This window comes from Petromyzon marinus, unplaced genomic scaffold (assembly GCF_048934315.1).
Source record: "Petromyzon marinus isolate PM22_M1 ecotype Great Lakes invasive population unplaced genomic scaffold, UKy_Petmar_22M1.pri1.0 PM_Scaffold_162, whole genome shotgun sequence".
NCBI lineage: Eukaryota > Metazoa > Chordata > Hyperoartia > Petromyzontiformes > Petromyzontidae > Petromyzon > Petromyzon marinus.
The window spans coordinates 62,447-83,587 of NW_027423127.1; the positions used below are offsets into that span (position 1 = coordinate 62,447).

The window sequence follows — 21,141 nt, forward strand, 5'->3', positions numbered from 1 at the left end:
AGTAGGCCCCTCAACACGGGTGTGCTGAACAGCAGGCCTCTCTCACCAGCACGGGTGTGCTGAGCAGCAGGCCTCTCTCAACAACATGGGTATGCTGAACAGTAGGCCCCTCAACAGCAGGCCCCTCTCACCAGCACGGGTGTGCTGAACAGCAGGCCCCTCACACGGGTGTGCTGAACAGCAGGCCTCTCTCACCAGCATGGGTGTGCTGAACAGCAGGCCTCTCTCACCAGCACGGGTGTGCTGAACAGCAGGCCCCTCTCACCAACACGGATGTGATGAACAGCAGGCCCCTCTCACCAGCACGGGTGTGCTGAACAGCAGGCCCCTCAACACGGGTGTGCTGAACAGCAGGCCTCTCTCACCAGCACGGGTGTGATGAACAGTAGGCCTCTCTCACCAGCACGGGTGTGTTGAACAGCAGGCCCCTCTCACCAACACGGGTGTGATGAACAGCAGGCCCCTCTCACCAGCACGGGTTTGCTGAACAGCAAGCCCCTCTCACCAGCACGGGTGTGATGAACAGTTGGCCTCTCTCACTAGCACGGGTGTGCTGAACAGCAGGCCCCTCTCACCAGCACGGGTGTGTCGAACAGCAGGCCTTTCTCACCAATACGGGTGTGCTGAACAGCAGGCCCCTCAACACGGGTGTGCTGAACAGCAGGCCTCTCTCACCAGCACGGGTGTGCTGAACAGCAGACCCCTCTCACCAGCATGGGTGTGCTGAACAGCAGGCCCCTCTCACCAGCACGGGTGTGCTGAACAGCAGGCCCCTCAACAGCAGGCCTCTCTTGTTGTATATGCCCCCTTTCCATCTTAATATTAACAAGTAATTTTTCAATACATATAGATGCATATTTCTATTGTTTCTTTTAATTTTAATAATGAATGAAAACACCAAACCATGCCTCAGCATGGCATGTGGAGGTCATATTTACCTTGACCCACTAACACGATTTTGACATTAAGAGCCCTCCCAGGGTCAGAGGGAGCAGATAGAGAGCAGAGCACAGCGAATTGCCAGGGGCTGACGTAAACACACCAAGCCAGGGTCACTGGGAGTTTGCATTAGCCTAGATATAGTTCAGTCAAAAAGCTGATTGGTTCTACATTACTATTAAAGTAACTTAAAATCGGAATTCAACGACAGGGTAGGCTAAAGTTATTGATTTTCACACCCACTTCAATTGAACCCTGCCACAAGCTACGTCAATGTAACCATCACCCGTCTATTAATTTAATATGACATTATTTCCATATTTTAATCATTTCTATACGACTTGACCCGAAGCCTATAACAATCAGGTTTTCCTAAGTCAACATAAATGCTCTAGCCTCCACCCATACGCAAATAATAAGCAGGGTTAAAGTAAGATTAGAGAGGAAAAGAAATGCAAGCGCACAGCAAAACTGCAACGTAAGCAAAGGGCGATGTTAAACCCAGGGTCGGAGAGAAAGGGAAATCCCGGCCGTCTTTGTATCCCTGCAGCGCAGGGTAGGAGTGTGTATACGCTTGGGGAAACACGAGTCAAACACCACAACGAGAAGCTGACTCAGACCTTGGATTAATACAGAATCATAACTATGGAACTCTGATGAAATGAAATGTTAACTTAAAACTTTTTAACCATTTCTTTGTGTGTCGGTGAAAGTCGGAGGGAATATCGCCCCTCCCTCCAGGTTGTGCACCCAGACAGAGAGGCGCCTTCGAGACAATTTATAACATTTGATTGTTTTACTTGTGGGTTTTATGGTAGGAGTATGACAACGGAATATACCGTGGGTGATGCACAAGGACACACACTGACACACGTACGGACACACGCACGGACGCAGATACATACGGACAAATCCTGACACAGCAAAAATCGAAAGAAACCCCGCCTTGTGGGCAGGATCCGAGTGAAGGGATTTTTGGGCATAAAAAGAGGATCCTGAGCATTGAAACCTCAGTTCGACCGGGGGGTCGACTCAGGAGCGAGCTGCGACCAGCGGGTCGGCTCGACTCGTCCGCAGTTCATCGGAACTCAGCTGAGTTCGATCGGCTCACCGGAGCCGGCCATCGGGGGCTCGACTCATCGGAGCGGCTCCTCATCTCATCTGCAGGCGGGCAAGACCCGCTTGACAGCTCAACTCGCCCCTGCATGGGTCAGCCTCTGCTGACGCGGAGGTCTCTGCTGCCGCCGGGGTGGTGAGGGTCGCTGTTTGGCGACGAGGCTGCGTGCACACCGTGCATCGCCAGCCGAGTGCGCACCCGGGTCAACACTCAACCACCGTGCACGCTGCGAGCGAGCTGTGGCGCCATCTACCGACCGCGTCCTGACCTGCAGCAGCGTATCGACGACATCCGAATCCGTTCAACACGGTGACCGCCGAATCGACTTATACGTATGACGCGCACCGCCCCCTCACCACACGACAAGCAGGCGTCTGTTTGACACAAGTTCGACCCCGAACACTGACTATTCAAACAATTCATGTCACTCAAACATACACGGGTCCTTAAACCAGAAGCCAACACTCAAGTCTATCGGTCATCAGTGGCCGTGAAGGCGTCACAACGAGACCGAGTGATCATACATATGTCGTTATAAGCGTATCCATAGTTGTCCTCTTTACTATTTAGTGGGCTGTACTCTTAATCGCATAAATATTCAACAGATCCATCAATACGAATTTACCTTTGACACCTTCTCCCGTAGAGCCACGCTCTTGTGGGGAAGGGTGTGTCCCACCAGATCCTCATCAGGCGATCTGGTCCACAATTAATTAAAACTTGGTATCAGGCGAGGTCCTCAGGAGAAAGGAGCACCCCATCGCATGCCCTTACTCCAAGCCATTATGTAGTCAGATAATCTGCCGATGTATCTGTTGAGATTTGTGCCTTTAAGAATAATAACTGTTTTATTGTTTTTCTTATCGTCGTATAATCTTTAAAGTACCTTTCGTTCGTAATCGCCGCACGTACTCGCGTACTCTACAGAATAATCACCTGTTCTGAGACCCAGTGTGCTAACAACGTGATAAGGGTTGCATATGATCGATGATCAATAACGAGTGCGATACTGCGGGAATAATTCAAGTATAATCATTCATTATAAGTTACGGTTTTTGTTTAGATAGCATTTGCATGTTCTAATAACTCTCTCCTTCTCTAACAACAATCGCTTTATGCGGGGTGCATGTGCTATCAAAGTGAAATCGTACAGTCGTTGATGATACTGTCTTGATACCGTGTGGATACCGTGTTGAAGTTCCGAGATTGAGAGTTCACATACATATTATAGTTAAGGTTTAATTAGAAATAAATTGATTAATACAGAAGTGGTCGTGTGATTCTTTCCTGAAATTTTTGCGTAAGATCTGTATCCTGCGACGAGATATGAACTCGGGAACCTAAACTATAAACACACCAATCCACACTCATTAAACTTTAAAGCGAATGATATGAACTTGGGACCTAAAATATGAACACTCGGGGAGTGTTAAAGCGAGAATCACTGTATTAAGCTGATCAATAATACGAAGTTAGACAACGAGGCCGAATTGACACTAGCGTAACTGCACACGATTGATTGCGTTATACTGATTGATAACCCCACCTCGTCAACGAGGCGGGGCCTGATTATCATAAAGGCTATCATTAACACAACCACACCCACTCGTATAAATTAAAACGATCACCTCTCTAATTAGCATAGTTATACGCATAATTACACGAATTAACATAATTTTGGATTAATTATGCAAATTTCGAATTTCATTTAATTTTAATCCTTTTTCATCAATTTTCACACACCCACATATACAACACTCTCACCAGCACGGGTGTGCTGAACAGTAGGCCCCTCTCAAGACAAAACTGGACAAAACAGGGCGCACCAACCGGCCGAGGCTGCCATCATCGGCGCCATCTTGTCCACAGAAGCATCATGTTGACAACATGACTGCTGCCTCTGCTGATTCACTGTCAGCCAATTGCAAAGCTAACCTGATCGCTAAATTCAACCTCCTATCAAAGAAGAAGCCAGAACCACACATCAAAAAGCTGGATGTTAACAAGATCGTAATTAGAAAACGGTGCTGGCTAAAGGGATAAATTTCACTGTCACCCCTAAACATATACCAGTAGAGGATGTGATCTCTCCAGTAGAGGATGTGATCTCTAGCCCTCAAGGGCATAGGACACATCCAAGCGGACGTTGCGAGAGCTGAAATAGCTACTTTTCTCAAGAATGCTAAGACACCCATTTGCAAAATTAGCAAAAACAAACGCTCTGAACTCGCGAATTTGAAAAAGAGGGAAGATATAGTCATCCTCTCGGCCGACAAGGGCAATGCTACTGTTATCATGGATAAAAAGTCATACAGCAACAACAAAAACTAGTCAAACTCAATGATGGCAGTTACACTAAAATTCAAAGTGATCCTACTACAGCCTATAGACAAAAACAACAAAATCATCACTAGTTCGACTTCTCTAATCGAACCAACCAAACGTCCCTCCCTAAAACCCTCGGCTGCAAGACCTGCCAGATTATATGATCTTCCCAAATTCCCTGAAGAAGGTACCCCACTACGGCCCATCGTGTCCACGATCAACTTTCCTACCTACAAGCCAGCTTGGTTTTTTTTTATTGGATGCTCTGCTTCCCTTCACTGGAAAGACCACCTCAGCAGTACTTAACTCAACCCAATTGGTTTCTATGATCAAGGGTATTGTACTGTCTCCTGGCAATATCCTCGTCAGCTTTGATGTGGTCTCTCTGGTCACCAAGGTCCCCGTGCCTGACACCATAACAATAATTGAAGATTTGGTCCAACATGGACTGAACCCTGATGTACCTTCGCTGGTTAGGCACTGCCTCACCAACACTTACTTTACCTGGAATGGTACCTTCTACAAACAAAATGAGGGTACCCCTATGGGTCCCCCCTTATCACCAGTGATAGCCAATGTTTTCATGGAGAATTTTGAATCAGACGCCATCCAGACATCCACCCTTCGTCCTTCCCTGTGGAAGAGATATGTGGATGATACTTTTGTCATTTGGCCACATGGCCTCCCAGCATTGAACCATTTCCTAGACCACATCAATTCCAGACACCCATCCATCAAATTCACCATGGAAGTGGAGAAAGATGGCAAGTTGCCATTCTTGGATGTTCTTTTTAAGAGGAGGCCTGATGGCTCTTTGGGACATTCTGTTTACAGGAAGGTCACCCACACAGATTCCTACTTGAAACCTGATTCCCACCACCACCCGGCTCAAAATAATTATCTCATCAAAACACTATACCATAGGACTCATTGCATATCTGACCAAAACCACTTGGCCAGTGAATTGAAACATGTACATCTGACCCTCAAGATGAACGGATACTCAGACCATACTATCCGCAAAGCTGTTTCTCCCACTATACAGAAACAACCACCTGAAACTCCAATCAAAATCATCACGCTGCAATACATAGCAAAAGTGTTTCGTTGGCTTATTAGCGTTGAGGCTTCTTTAGGGAGGCAAGGAAGGTGTTGCTTGTAGCAACCCGCCGGGATGGTGTGCTTGATGGTAGTTGCGATGATGTTTCTGAAAATTTTTCAGAGTTATGTGCGGATCTGTAGATATGGTTGATATTTTGGGCGATTAATGCTTCTGATTTCTGATGTAATAAATAGCCAGTTGGCTTTTTAAAAGTTGTAATACAAGCGGTTTTTAATAGTTTGCAAAGGCTTGGTGACATTGAGGATCAACACAATAGGTAGGTGGTCGGATCCAAGGGAAGTAAAGACTTGCCAGTCGATTGATAAAAGGAGGTTTCCTAACGCAATTGAGATATCTGGTGAGGATGAAGGGCCAGATGACGGAGTTATGGTTTGGTTCTTTTCATTGAGTACCCCATAGAGGGAGCCGTTCAAGATATTGGCAATGAGGTCGCCACGTGTATCTGAATGGGGAGAATGCCAAAGTTTGTTGTGGGCGTTGAAATCTCCAATAACAATTGGGTCGTTGTTTGGTAAAAGTTGATTTATATTGAACTGATAGTTGCGAGGGCAAGAACCGGTCGGTGGAATGTAGACATTGATTATAGTGAATGGGCCTAGATGGGTTTTGATACGGACGCTTAAGACTTCTGTGGTGATATCAGAAGGAGGCATTGGGATTTTAATTTCTTAAAATTGAATGCAGTTATGGATGAGGAAAGCTAGACCGCCACCAGCTGTTTGTCAGTCTCGACCGAGGAGAGTTAAATTTTGAAAGTTGGGTGGGCGAGAAGTGGATTTTCATTTTGTTTCTTGGATGGCGGCTTATATTAATGGAATTTTGTTGTCGGAAGGTGCTAAGTTCAAGAGATTTGTTGTTGATGCCGTTAATGTTTAGTTAATGGATTTTTAGGTCGTTTAAGTTGTGGACGTTTTGTTGTGGTTGAGGTGGTGGTGCGAGTGTGGTTGTGCAAGGTGAAGTTGTTGAAGTGGATGATGTACAACATTTGCAGAACCAGCCGGAATCTGAACTGGGGATGCGGGCTAAAGTAGCGCAGTGTTTGTGGTACCAAACTTTACAACCGTTGCATTGTATAGAATTTGCATTGACGTTTTTTGCCGCAGCCACCACAAGGGAAAACGGGCCTGGATTCAATTCGACATCCTCAGCAATAATGAGAAGCCAGCTCGAGTATGCTGGGAGGCCTGGGCTGACTGGCGATAAAACAAGAAAGTGCGAGGTGTGATGTTTCCATTTGCAAGTGCTTTCCTAGTACTTTTTCTCTCCACTTCGAACAAGCGGCAACACTGGAGAGACTGCATGTGCTTGGAGTGTTCTTTGTCACTTTGCAGTATTTCGTGCTATGATGTGAAAGTCTGGAGGAGGGAATGTTGAGGTCTCGTTACCGTGCCACGTTTAGACCCCCCAAGGGTGTCTCCTACGGACGAGATGTTTGTGCCATATAGATCATTAAAAAATTCATCATGTCTCCTTTTAATTAATTTTAATTAAGACATCCAAAAAGGGTAGTTTGCCTTAACTTCAACAAAGACATTTCTGTGACCAGTCACAAGCTAATCACTCAGTTATTTCAATGCTAAATTCGCCTAGTTATTCCAATGCTAAATTCTCCTGTTTTATTTGTACTAGTTGCCTCGGTGAATGTATATGCTCTGACTTTAACATAGCTATTTCTGTGACCAGTTACAAGCTAATCACTCAGCTATTTCAATGCTAAATTCTATGCTAATTCCTTTGTCAAGAAGTGCCTCTGCGGATGTGTATACTTTAACTTAGCTATTTAAATGCTAAATTCTATGCTAATTCCTTTGTCAAGGGGTACTTTTGCGAATGTTTATGCTTTAACTTTAACATAGCCTTTTCTGTGACCAGTCACAAGCTAATCACTCAGCCACTTCAATGCTAAATTATATGCTAATTCCTTTGTCAAGGTGCTTTGTTTCTTCTCACACATTTTAAAGGTCGTGATCTCAGCATGGCTTTGTCAATCCAGCGCTGTCCTCCAGACAGGCTCGTCCACTTCACCTGATGAAGGCCGCTTGTGTTGTGGCCGAAACGTCGTGAGAATATTATTGTGTTATTTTATTTTATCAATGTATTACTTTAGTCTCATTCTACGTGACTTTACCGAAAGATCCAAAGAGCTTCTTTACACTTGTGGCAGAGGTGGGATTCAGTCTAGGGTATCCAGAATGAAGACCCGGAGGTGAGCTCCCTTAGAGGAAGAGGTGTCATCCCGAAGTGCCCCGGGTACCCGAAAACTGGAATTCATCAGGAACCGGAACCCGATGATAGCTAAATTCCCGAAAGAGGTGGAGGCCCCGCCACGAACCAGAGAAGCAGTATCGCCAATACAAAAATAATGGCAACACATAATTAAGAGACTGGACCGCCATACCTCCGCCATTGATTGGTTTCTGACGGCGATCGTCGAGGAGAGAGAGGGGAAAGAGTAGATACTGTGCAACTTGAGCAGCTGCCGATCCCCGCAGTTCTAGGAGCCGAGGTGGACAAGCCAGAACAACCGCAATTTCACGTGGAGTGCCGAGTCGACAGCGTTGGCCTGGAGACGGAGCTGTCGATTCTCCTTGGCACACGGGAAGTGTAGCTCGCATAGACAGAGCCACCACCTGCACTCGCCATGTGGAGAGCTGGAGCTCCGAGGATGGAGCCATTGTCTTCCATCGGACGCAGTGGACAGAGACACCAGAGCAACAGCCGCTGCCGCCACTTGATACACAGTCAGCTAGAGCACCGGGGATGCAGCTACCGCTCCTGCTCGCAGCACATCATGCAGGAATCGACCGATCTTTCTGGCCGCTTCTACAAGCTGCATCGCGGACCTTGATCACCTCGCCTATGCAGGAGCTACGCCCAACAGCAATCCCGGATGAATATGTGTCGCCCGAGATACCACCTCGGACCTTCACTGAACCAACTTGAGGCCTGGCGGAGCACCCATGAAAGCTGGGTTCCATGAAGGATTTTTTTTGGTGACCGTGTGTTGGTGTTAAATAAATGTGTTGGCTCCAAGAGGACGTCTGCGACTCAGTTGAACTCATTACACATATATGTGCAGAATGCAGCTGTAAGAGTACTTGCTCATATCCGTATTCGTCATTATATTACACCCATCTTACGATCCCGCCACTGACTACCTATTCAGTCCAAAATACATTTTAAGATTGCACTTACTGTTTTTAAATAATCTTAATTCACATCGCATTTTAGTTTATTCCCCACGTCGGGTTCTCCACTCTGCTTCACTATGTTTGCTGTCCACCCCACAACTTAAACAAGTCAATTGCTAGACGAGCATTAAAAAAACAAGAATATGAATCCCTGCAGTCACGAAAGCTTTAAATCAAAAGTCCTATTTGTCGTGGCATATGCTGGAATATAAGAATTTACATGATCCAAATGGCTTGTAACATTTTGGCCTCTCGACCACCCCTCCAATGAAAGTTATCCAAAATCGGGGGATTGTGGCCTGGGGTATGGAGACTGATTGGATTTATTTTATTAAATTCATCTGAAAAAAACACATTTGCGTAATTTTTTTTCTCTCGTTATTTATGAATTCGTTTGTTTACCTGGCACATTGGTGTTGAGTTCTCGGAGACGACTTGTAGAGGCAACGCGTTTATTCAATAAACGCTTAACAGCAACAGTCTCAGCCTTCACTAAGGCTACAGCCCTTTTTATTTATTACCTGGGGAGGTACAGCATCCGGACTAGCGCATATTAAAACCGGGCTACCGCTCTCAGGTCCTCCGGCTATGAGTCACCTAGGTGAGGCTATTCTGACCCGACCCAGCCAAGGTACGGGTCCCAACCACTGGCCCACTCGGACCCGGCCCTTCCAAGAACGTCGGGCCTGGGGTTCCCAGGGTCTCGCCACTGGCCCACAGAATCCCGTTCCTTACATAGACAGCGGGGCTAAGGGTCCCAGGGCCCTGGCTAGCTGGTCTTCTGGCTTCTGTCTTGGAATTGGCCAGGACCCGTTGAGAGGTCCGGCTTTATTACACCTCCCAGGTGTGTCCGTCTGTCGCCACGCTGCCGGTGCAAGGTACTGCCCCTGATGGGCCCTTTATGCCACAGCAGGTAAGTGCCCGCAGCCCAATTACAGCACGACACATGAACCCAAACAGAGGCACTTTATTCTCAGCCAGGTGGAAACTGAAATATTCAACGCACCTCTGCAGAGTCCTCGGGCATCAAATGCCAGTGTCATGCACAATGTCGCCATACATTTAACATCGCGAGGTATCGCTATAACGTCACTGCCAGCAGGAGCGTTGCGAGGCAATGCTCCTTCCGTTCGCAGTGTATGCAAGCATAATGTATGGTAAGTCCCCGATTTATTGAGATGCTTGGCTGAGCGGCACAATACAATACGTGTGATGATCGTGTACGTCGGGGCATACCCTCATATGTTCTTTGTATGCTGTCTTTGTTTTAATTTGCAAACGTATTTTTTCACTGCATCATAACGAGTGCTAAATGACCAAAATGTTTTGCTTCTGCTTCAATCGCCAAGAAGTGTAGTAAGGTGATCACTTTGCAAACCAAATTAGAAGTTGTATGCCGCTTTTGCAGAGGTAGATATTGACTGCCCTTTATCAGTGGATAACCGATTAAAATCAGGCACCACATTATGCAGTTTACTGGTGATCCAGGCAAGAGGCATGACATTTGTTTGAGGACTTCAAGGCTCGTGAATCAGGCTATCATTGCAGATTGCAAAGCCGAGTGTAGAGCATGCCTTCAGTCATTTTTTCCTCATTTAACGATTGGTTTAATTGTCAAACTGATATAGAACGCTATACAAGCAGTATACATATTTTTTTTCTAATTGGCATGATAATATGAACGTGTTCAAACTTTGCTTAAGAATTACATCGTTAATGCATTTAAATTCCTTGGTCTATGGATTGATGAGAAGGTACATTTTAAGCCGCATTGAACGCATTCATCTTAAGTGAAGGCAGTATCTGGGTATTTGATATAATCACAAGTTGGCAATAAAACGTACAGCGATGCATAATTGATTTAAGGCAGTGATACTCCCCATCTTTGACTATTCCAATAAATTATATCAATGCAACGCAGTGAGGACCTTGCAGTCTTGATGTTACATTTTATTGCCTCCATTTCATCTCAGATGCCAGGTACTTCACTCCACCAAAGCACCTTAAAAAAGCACAATATATAAAATCTCAACAGATCGAAGACAAAGTAAACATCCTGTTTACACACAAGATTTAACACGATAAAAATGTGTTCTAAATTATCATGAGTCAAAAAATACATTCTGTACTCCTCCAGCTTGATGAAGTTCAAGTACTACTTTTAATTGCGATACTTTTCCTCACTGCACGTAGTATTTTAAGCAGCCTGATTGCCCGCTGTTAAAGACCATTGATAGCATTTTACGTTTGAAAACATGTTAATTATTTTTATTCATATATATGTAGTTTGTCTCTTAACTATGATTCCAAAATATATTATTGTTACGTTTAATGTTGCATCAGAAACACTCAATCTGGGGTCTCAACTTGCTTAGGTCAAACGATGGGCCTACATTTTGCCCATTCTTGGTCAGTTAGCACAAAAACATAAGCAAACAAAAGCTTATTACTTTTTCTGCAGTTTTAACAAGACTACAGGAATGATAGAGATGGGTTTTCTGGCAGTGTGGCACGCCCGCGTGGTAGTCACAAATTTAATGTCAAAGGGCAGGCACCTCAATCCACCCTCGTCACGTGCTGCCGGTACCGCAGTGCACTCGAGGAGTGCGACGCTGGGCTGGCTGCAGCTGGGCGGGAGCTGCGGCCTGACGCCAAATGGAAGCCCGACCTCGCCTGAAAAACGCAAGCGAGGCGCCATCTTCCAGGAGCCGGTTTCAAACGTCTTTATTTTATACTAGTATTAAGTACTCCTTCTTTGCCTTGGGAAAATAGAAAATATATTTGAAAACTTGTCGTCTCTCAAAAAACATAACATATACATGCAAACACTAAGCTAATATGAAAGTGTTCAGTTTATCTGGACATTTGTCCGTCAACAAAACTATGAGAGCCTTCCACAAGGCCTGAATGAAAAAAGTTATAGAAAGTGGGGGTAAAAAGATGCAATAGGATCAGTAGGATCAGTACTATTTAATGACTCTATAGTAGTAACTCCTTGACTCTATAGTAGCATCTACTGACTCTAGAGTCGTATTTCCTGACTCTACAGTAGTATCTACTAATATATTGGTATCTACTGATTCCACAGCAGTATCTACTTACTCTACAGTCGTATCTACTGCCTTTGGGTTGGTGGTTGTCTAAAACACCAGGGTGATGTGATGCACCTCGTGCAGTAATCATGAGTGTAGGTGCACGCCCACTTGCTTGCTTGCATGCTCGCTTGCTTGCTGTGTTTTCTACCCATGCTGTAAAATGCTGCCGATGGCTAGCCATCATAGTGAAACAGGAAACCAAGTGCGTAAGTTTTCCCTGCCAGTACAGAGCCTTTCCATCACCAAGACTCCTACTATGCCTCCACATTGGCAGCTCATGGAAACTGGTGTCCCACGACACCAGGCCAAACCAGTAGGGGATCGTGGAGCTGCAGTGGTCCCAAGAGGCATCTATAACTTGCGAAGCACTGCCCCACTGCCTTATGGGGTAAGCTTTGGCTAGTGTAAAAAACTCTGACTCCAAATCTGTGGTGGGGACCTGCAACGGCGGTATTCAGCAAATCAAATGTCCGATTGTCCCCTATAGCTCTGGCCAGATGAATATCGTCGTGAGTTCCTCAGGCCACCTGAGTCTGTTTGGCTTGACTGAAGGTGGTGGGCGTCGGGACTTCGCTCCCCTCCCCTCACCTTAATCCACTTCTAGTGCAGGCTTCTTGATCCCCCCCACCCCGTTTTTTTAAGCGCTGTGGTGACAGCAAATAGCGGAAGATGCAGGTCAAGGATGTGACTGGAATATCTATCCAAACTCTGCACAGATGCGGGGAGGGCCAGCATGTCTCCTTGACAACTTCCATCGTTTCTGAACAGCCCCGCACTGCTCATCCCTGATGGGGAAGGACCGAAAAAAGGTGATCTAAAATTATCTGTTCCACTCACTCCGGGTGGTTATCCACTACCACCAGAGCATTCCATTCAGTGTCTGAAACTCAAGGAAATCCAAGACTTGTTTACCCCTTAAAGATGCTTCATGGAACGTCAGCACAATCCTGGACTCTGACGAAAAAAAACGACAGACCACACAGAAGGACAGCCCTCATGGCCCATTAATTCAGATAATTCAACATTGACATTGTAGCGCTTAATGAAACCCTCTTACATGGAGAAGACTCTGACAGATGCTTGTGAGGGCTACACCTTCTTCTGTAAGGGTGATCCAGAAGATGCTCGCCACCTCCCAGGTGTGGGTTTTGCTATGCAAACCTCAATCATCCAATGCGTCGCTGAATTCACTGTTGGTATTAGTGAGTGGCTGAGGAGGTGGCGCATTCCCTTGGCCGGGCGGCGCTCTGCCACACTCATCAGTGCTTATAGGCCTACACTGGACGCAGACAATGGTGCCAAGGAGGCTTTCAATAAAGCTCTCGTCACTGCCATTAAAAACACACTGCGAACCGACAAGCTACTCCTCATGGGAGACTTTAATGCCAGGGTGGGCTCGGAACACGAGATCTGTGACCATGTACTAGCCCGACATGGGCTGGGTAAGCAGAACAGCAACGGGCTGTGGCTACTCTCCCTATGCTCCGAACAACATCCTGTTCCAGTTGAAGCACAAACACAAGAACCCATTGCAATACTCCCGCTATAAACACTGGCACCTGCTTGATGACATCATCATCCGTCAATGCGACAATAAGGAGGTGCTAGTAACCCGAGCCATGCGTGGTGGAATATTGGACTGATCACCGTATGATCAGAGCCAAGTTTGCGTTGAGATCCGTTCAAGCCATCCAAGGAAGGCCCCAAATAAGAGACTGAACTTGCAATGCTCTCAAGCATCCAGTTGTCACAAAAAAACTCCCCCCAAACGTCCTCGACCCAAACAACACATGGACTGAGTTGAATTCATTCATCCTAGAGGCGGCCTCCGACTCAGACCGGGAACACAAAAAAGCATCACATAGACTGATTTGAGGAGAATGTTTCCAACATCCACACACTACTACAGACCAAATTCCAAGTCCACAAAGCCGTCCTTTCCGACCAAGACTCTGCCACTCTCCAATCCTCCCTCTCTAAGGTCAATGCAGAGTGCCAGTGTGCTCTCCATGCCTTGGAGGACACCTGGTCGGCCCAAACAGCAGATTAGATCCAAAGACACCTCGCAGACGCAAACAACACCCAAGGGGTTTATGATGCCACCAAAACAAGTGTAGATGAGTAGGATGGGGAAGTGGCATCACTTGTGCTGTCCAGGGCGATGACGTGACGTCATGTGCTCGGGGCAGCAGAGTGACGTCACGGCTCCTAAAGGATAAAAAGGGGACCCCGTAATCTAAGAGGGGTTGTAGCCGGAGAGTAGGGTCTAAGAAGGGTGAAACGGGGAGCGAGGGGCAAGAGGGTAGGGATAGGGGAGAGCACAGTGCCAGGCGAGACGTGGCTGTGCTCCTCGCTCGGCCGTGTTGGTTGATCCCACGGCCGGGGCAGAGGAGACAGCACAGGGCAGCCGGCTGTGTCGGGACCTAGAACGGGACCCCTAACCCCTGGGGAGTTGTTCACCCCTGTGTATTGTTAAAGATTTGTAATAAAACCTTGGCGGAAGCCCCTAACTTACCTTAGCCTCCGAGTGAGTCGTCGGGAACTCCTCAACAACTGGTGTCAGGAGTGGTTACGCTGCCGTCGCTATGCCTAAATCGGGCAGGCGGCGTAAGAATCCACCGGCGGGACGCCGGGAGAGTGCTGACGACGTCGGGGAGGCTCCGGCTGCAACCCGGGGGCAGTCCGTCGCCATGGAGATGGACTCGGCGGGGCAGGTGGTGTCGGCGGCTGGGGGTCCCAGCGCACCACCGCCAGTGGTGGGGGGCGATGCCGAGGAGCAGTCGCAGCTGCTCCTGCGGGCGATCGAGCAGCTCACCGCCGCCCTTACAGAGGTGGGAGCGCAGACGCACCCACCCAGCCCACACTCCGCGTGGCACCGGCGGATTCCCGCCGCTTTGCCACCCGCCAATTTGGAAGTTGGCGCCATTTTTCATGCGCCGCTGGAGGTGGCGGCCATGTTGGTGGGGGAGCCGCAAGCGGACGTTATTTCCGCTGCGACGCCGGAAGCGGCAGCCATTGTTGCGGCCGTAGCGGCCGCGGACTCGCACCTCACCGTGGCTGCGAGCTTAGCCGCGGAGGCTGCCGCAGATGTCGCTGCCGCGGATGTCGCTGCCGCGGCTCCGCACCTCGCCGTACCGGCGAGCCGGGCCGCGGATTCCGCCGCAATTGCGGGAGGGGTCGCGGATCTATATGCCGCCGCATTTGCGAGGTGGCTCCCAGGAGCTACTGCGCCTCCTCACCTTGCCGCATCTCCGGCGTGGCCCACGGGGGCCGCAACGCTGCCGCAACCACGCCGCGACGCGGGAGGATGCCGCAAATGCGGAGGCCGCGGCAGGCACGCACGCCGGCACCGCGGCTCCGTACGGCGCCGCGGACAGCTGGGTTGCGGGTGCTGTGGCGCCTCCACACCTCGCCGCGTCTATGGCGTGGCCCGGGGAGGCCACAACGCCGCCGCCCCTCGCCGCATCGCGGGAGGTTGCTGTGGCTGCGGCTGCAGATCGATCCGTCGCCGCGCCTGCGGGGTGACCCGCAGGGGCCACCGCGGGGCCATGTTATACCGCTGCGTCTCCGGCGTGGCCTACGGGGGCCGCAACTCCGCCGCCACCCACCGCGTCTTTGGCGTGACCTATGGGAGCCGCAACGCTGCCACACCACGCCGTGGTTGCAGGGTGGCCCGCGGGAGTCGGGGGGCTTCCATACCTCGCCGCACCGCGTGGCCAGGGGCTGCGCCGGTTACCCCACATCGCGCCGTTTGTCACGAAAGTGGGCGACTGGTTGGCCTTTCAGGACCGGTTCGATGCGGCCTATATGTCGGTCGGCTGGTCCATGGAGGAGGCATTGGGGGCCCTTCCGACCTACCTGGACGAGAAGACGATGCAGGTCTTCAAGTCCATTCCCCCGGCCGATAAAGCTACGCTTCCGACAGTGTACCTCCGGATGGCCGATGTACTCGAGCCGCCGTCCAGGGCACGCCAGAAGTTTTCACTACGGCGGCAGGAGGAGGGGGAATCTCCATTGGTTTTCCGCTGCTCGCTCCTGGCCTTGGCACAGGCCACATACCCTGATATACAGGGCAGGGCGCTGGACTCGATGGCCCTGGAACGGCTACTCGACCTGGCATGTGAGCTGGGGATCGCTTTATCCATAAATAGCGATCGCCAGATCACGTCGTTGGCGGTGGCCGAAAACATCCAGGCGCACCTCTCCCTCCGCCAACAGCCCTGGATGGCGGCGTGTGCGGGGATCCCGGCGCCAGAAGAGGAGGCCGCCTCTCAGGGGATGGACACCCTCGCGGCCCTGGTGATGCCCGGTCGTCGCGGGAGGGGGGCGGGTGGTCGCTGTCCGGAGCAGCGGGGGCAGCCGGGACCTTCCCGGCAGCAGGACACTGCCACGGTGACCTGCTTCCGCTGTGGTCAGCAGGGCCACATTGAGCGGGGTTGTAGGAATGCCCCGGGGGCCTTCAGCAAGGGGGCTCCAACTCCTGCCGGACCTTCATCAGCATCGAGCCCAGGGCCCCAGGCGAGTCGCGACGCATCACCCGCGCGGCCGCCCCCCTCACCTCATGCATCTAGCGGGGCTAGGGTTCATCATCAGTTGGTTGTCCTCGAGGGGTCGGGTGCACCACCATTGTCACCCACTGGATGGCCCAGGCTGACCCGCCATTGGAACGCGCTGGCGCATCGGATGGTGGCGGCAGCTGCTGGCTCCTCAGCGTTGGCGGGTTGCGTGCAGGGGGTGCGAGTTCGCCTCTTGGTGAATACGGGGGCGTCTGCCACCATTATTTCAGAGGCCATTTTCATGCTCCTACCCCGCAGCGTCGGTCCGTTAGGGCCGGTTTGTGGGGCTTGTGGCGCCGCGAACGGCAGCAGTTTGGGCATATTGGGCCAAGTTATAGCGTCGGTTCGGGTGAACGAGATTGAGTTGGCCGGGCCTATTTTGGTCTCCAAGACCTTGGCAGTTCCATGCCTCTTGGGGACCGACTTTTTGTCTAGAATGCCCATTCGAATTCTCGTTGACCAGGGCTGTGTGGAATTGCCGTCAGGGAGGCGGCTGCAATTCCTACAATCGCCTACCATCCTGTCTCCCTTGGTTGCCAGTGTGCGGGCCTTGAATAGGGCGGCGGTGACCATGCCGCCGGCATCACAAATCTTGCTACCCCTTAGGTTGTGCAGACCGCTCGAAGGGGGGCTCCACGGAGACAGGTAACCTCCTGTCCCCGTCGAGTTACTTTTCAAGGACGATGGGATTGGTGGGCACCTTGACGGCCGTGTCGGGGGGCCAGGACCTTTTTCTACAGGTCCTCAATTCGGGGCCCACGCCAATCCTAATCCCGGCCGGTGCCGTCCTGGCACACGTGACCCCGGCTCCCCCACCCGAGAGCGCTACCCCGGATGGAGGAGTCGTGGCGGGCGTGATGCGTGCGAGGGACTCCGACGCATCGTGGATCGCCACGTTGTGTGACGAGAATGCCTCGTTGTCCACCGGGGAGCGTCAGCAACTCCGCGAACTCATCGAGAGCTTAACGGATGTGTTTAGCCAAAGTAAGTTTGATCTGGGTCGCACTACTCTTTTAGAACACCACATAGATACGGGCGACTCAGCCCCTATTCGGCTTAATTCCCACCGCTTTAGCCCTGCGGAAAAGGAGCATGTCCGCTTGGCTGTCGACGAAATGTTGGCGGCGGATATCGTCTCCCCTTCCACTAACCCTTGGGGTGCCCCTATTGTGCTAGTCAAGAAACGGGACGGGAGTCTCCGGTTATGCGTTGATTTCCGTAAATTTAACAAGATCTCGGTGGCTGACGCATATCCATTGCCTCGCATGGATGATTCCCTGGACGGCCTCTTGGGCGCGTGGTTCTTTTCGACTCTAGATTTGCTCTCCGGCTTCTGGCAATTGCCGCTGGACGAAGCCTCTAGACCCAAGACAGCGTTCCTCACGCCCCAGGGGCTGTTCGAGTTCAATCGGCTTCCTATGGGTCTTCATTCGGCCCCAGCCACCTTCCAGCGTCTCATGGAGATGGTTTTGGCGGGGCTGCAGTGGGAGTCTAGTTTAATCTACTTGGACGACGTTATTGTTTTTGGGCGTACGTTTGACGAGCATTTGCAACGCCTCGAGGCTGTGTTCGTTAAAGTGCGCACTGCGGGCTTGAAATTTAAACCCCAGAAATGCCATTTGCTACAACCATCGGTGAAATATTTGGGACACATTGTTAGTGCGTCAGGTGTCGCCACGGACCCGGAGAAAACGGCTTGTGTCCGGACGTGGCCGACTCCCACATCTGTCACGGAGGTGCGTAGCTTCGTCGGCTTCACATCGTACTATCGCCGGTTTGTCCGCGATTTTGCGACGATTGCGAAGCCGCTGCACACGCTCTCCGCCAAAGGCCAAAGGTTTTACTGGGGCAAGGAGGCTGCTTTTGCGACGCTTCGCACGGGCTTGGCGGATGCGCCGCCCTTGGGGTACCCCGATTTCTCGAAGCCCTTTCTGCTTGACACCGATGCCAGCGACATGGGCATTGGGGCAGTCCTGGCCAAGGTGGTCGACGGGGTGGAGAGGGTGGTAGCCTACGGCAGTCGGGTTCTGTCTGCGACGGAACAGCGATACTGCGTGACTCGGAGGGAGCTTTTGGCCATAGTTTTTTTTGTTCAATTGTATAGGCCCTATTTGTACGGTAGGCGGTTTACAGTCTGAACCGACCACGCGGCCCTGCAATATTCGCTGAGGATTGGTCAGCCCTCGGGTCAGCTGTCCCGCTGGCTCGAGGTGCTCCAGGATTACCCCTTTGACGTAATCCACAGAAAGGGGGCACTGCATGGAAATGCGGACGGTTTGTCCAGATTGCCGGCAGGCGGCGGGTGTGCTTGCGCCCTGGGCTCTAGCCGTAGCAAGGCCCCAGGGGACGTCGCGGCCCAGTTGGTCGCATCGGCAGCGACGGCCACCCCCCCGGGTGCGGCGACATCCACAGATTTCGGCCTGGGACTCCCCCGGGAGGTATGGTCCAGCTTGCAGATGGATGATTCTTCCCTGCTGAAGCAACAGCGATGCGTCGGACGTACAGCCCGGGGTTCAGCTTCGTCGGCGGCCCCAGCGATCGCCGTGCATGACGGACTCCTCATGCGTTGGGATGCCCAATTGGAACGCTATTGCGTGGTTGTGCCCACTAGCCTACGTGGTCAATTAACCCGAGCCATTCACGAGAGGCTTATGCACCTTGGCTACCACAAGACCCTATTGACCCTTAAGCGGGACTATTACTGGCCAGGTGTGGAGGGTGACGTGGCACTGATTTTGAAGGGTTGCCACGACTGCGCGCGGAGGAAGGCCCCAGTTGTCCAGGATCGGGCCCGCTGCAGTCCATCCGGGTTTCTCGCGTTAATGAACTCGTGGTGCTCGACATCTTGGGCCCATTCCCTGCATCCCAACGGGGCCATAAATACCTCTTGGTGGGCGTTGAGTACCTCACACGTTGGCCTGTGGCGTGGCCTTTGGTCGATCAGTTGGCCTCTTCTATCACCGAGGCGTTCGTCCAGGGGTACGTGTTGGACAAGGGTGCGCCGGAACAATTGTTGACGGATCAGGGGCGGAATTTCTTGTCTAAGCTGCTCAAGGAGGTGTGTGACCTCCGTGGCACCAAGAAAATCCGCACCTCGCCCTACCACCCCCAAACGGACGGGATGGTAGAGCGCTTGAACCGCACCCTCACTTCCATGCTGTGCCACCATGTGAACACGTCTCAATCGGACTGGGACCTGTTCGTCCCGGGGGTCTTGGCAGCGTATCGGTTGGCTCCTCATGCCTCAATGGGATTTTCGCCTTTTTATTTAATGTACGGGAGGGAGCCGGAGCCCCCGGTGCACGTCCAACTGGACGTGGGGTCCTCCAGGAAGGGGTCGGCTGTGCTGGTCCCTTTGAAAGTCGCGCTTGACCGGCTGCGCGAGGCATGGCAGGCCGCTGTCGAGAATTCCGCTGGCCGGCAGGCGGCTAATGAGCAGCTGCCCAAACACCAGGCAGCGGGCCTCCCGTGGGTAGCGGGCCAGAAAGCGTGGCTGTATTGTCTCCAGGTCCCTGTTGGCACATCTGCCAAATTGCGCCGCCCTTGGCAGGGTTCCGTTGAGGTCGTGGAAGTCCCCCGGCCGCAGTGCGTCCGGATTCGGTTCGGACGCCGGCGGTGGATAGTGCACCCATCCCGGCTCAAACGCTATATTCCATCTACCCTGGGGGATCCATCCCCAACTCCGGGGCGGCCGGCGGGTGATGCGTCCGTCGTGCCTGTCCGGCCGGGTCCTGTTGACGGGGGCAGCGTTCGCCCTGTTTGTGTGCCCCCAGGGCCCTTCCAAGTAGCGCCGGCGGGGACCCCCCGGCCACCGGAGGCTACGGCGGTGGGCCTGTTGCCTGCGGACAGCCCACCTGCACCGGCGGCGGACGCCACACGGGGAAGCGGGCCGGCAGCGCATACCCGTTCAAGGGGGATGCGGCTCCGGTGATGGTCTGGGCGGCCGTTCGTCGGACCCAGCCCCAGCGCCCGCTCGGCACTGCCGGCCGGAAGAAGCCGTCTTACTTTTTTTTTCCCGTTCATTTGGTTGTTGTTATTGTGATGCCTGGGATGCCGTGCTGCCTTAAGGTTGGGGTTTTCTTGCAGCCGGGTCGGCTGTTTTTTTTTCACAGGGGGGGTAAAGTAGAAGAGTAGGATGGGGAAGTGGCATCACTTGTGCTGTCCAGGGCGATGACGTGACGTCATGCGCTCGGTGCAACAGAGTGACGTCACGGCTCCTGAAGGATAAAAAGGGGACCCCGTGACGTAAGAGGGGTCGTAGCGGGAGAGTAGGGTCTGAGAAGGGTGAAACGGGGAGCAAGGGGCAAGAGGGTAGGGATAGGGGAGAGCACAGCGCCAGGCTAGACGTGGCTGTGCTCCTCGATCGGCCGTGTTGGTTTATCCCACGGCCGGGGCAGAGGAGACAGCACAGGGCAGCCGGCTGTGTCGGGACCTAGCCCGGAACCCCTAACCCCTGGGGAGTTGTTCACCCCTGTGTATTGTTAAAGATTTGTAATAAAACCTTGGCGGAAGCCCCTACCTTACCTTAGCCTCCGAGTGAGGCGTCTGGAACTCCTCAACACAAGTAATCACCCCGGTCAGGTCTGCTGATGGCAACGCGCTTTTCAAGGACCACCAAGAGATCTTGGAGAGATGGCAGAGCACTTTTATAATCTCCTCAACAACATAAACTCCACAGACCCGCTCATCCTCGAGACTGCATGATATCCCGCCCATTCATGAACTCGACACTCCACCACGATTTTCTGAGGTCGACCAGGCAGTCAAAGGCCTGGAAAACAATACAAGTGCTGGA

The 21,141-nt window shown here is 51.6% G+C and overlaps 1 long non-coding RNA gene across 1 annotated transcript; it reads right to left on the minus strand.

Annotated features, from left to right (window-relative positions):
• Nucleotides 1–9,646: 9,646 nt before the first annotated feature.
• LOC142922757 (uncharacterized) lies at nt 9,647–11,571 on the minus strand. Its single transcript, XR_012940271.1, has 2 exons — nt 11,251–11,571; nt 9,647–10,697 (listed from the first exon to the last, which is right to left on the minus strand). It is a non-coding gene; the product is annotated as an uncharacterized LOC142922757 (long non-coding RNA).
• Nucleotides 11,572–21,141: the final 9,570 nt, after the last annotated feature.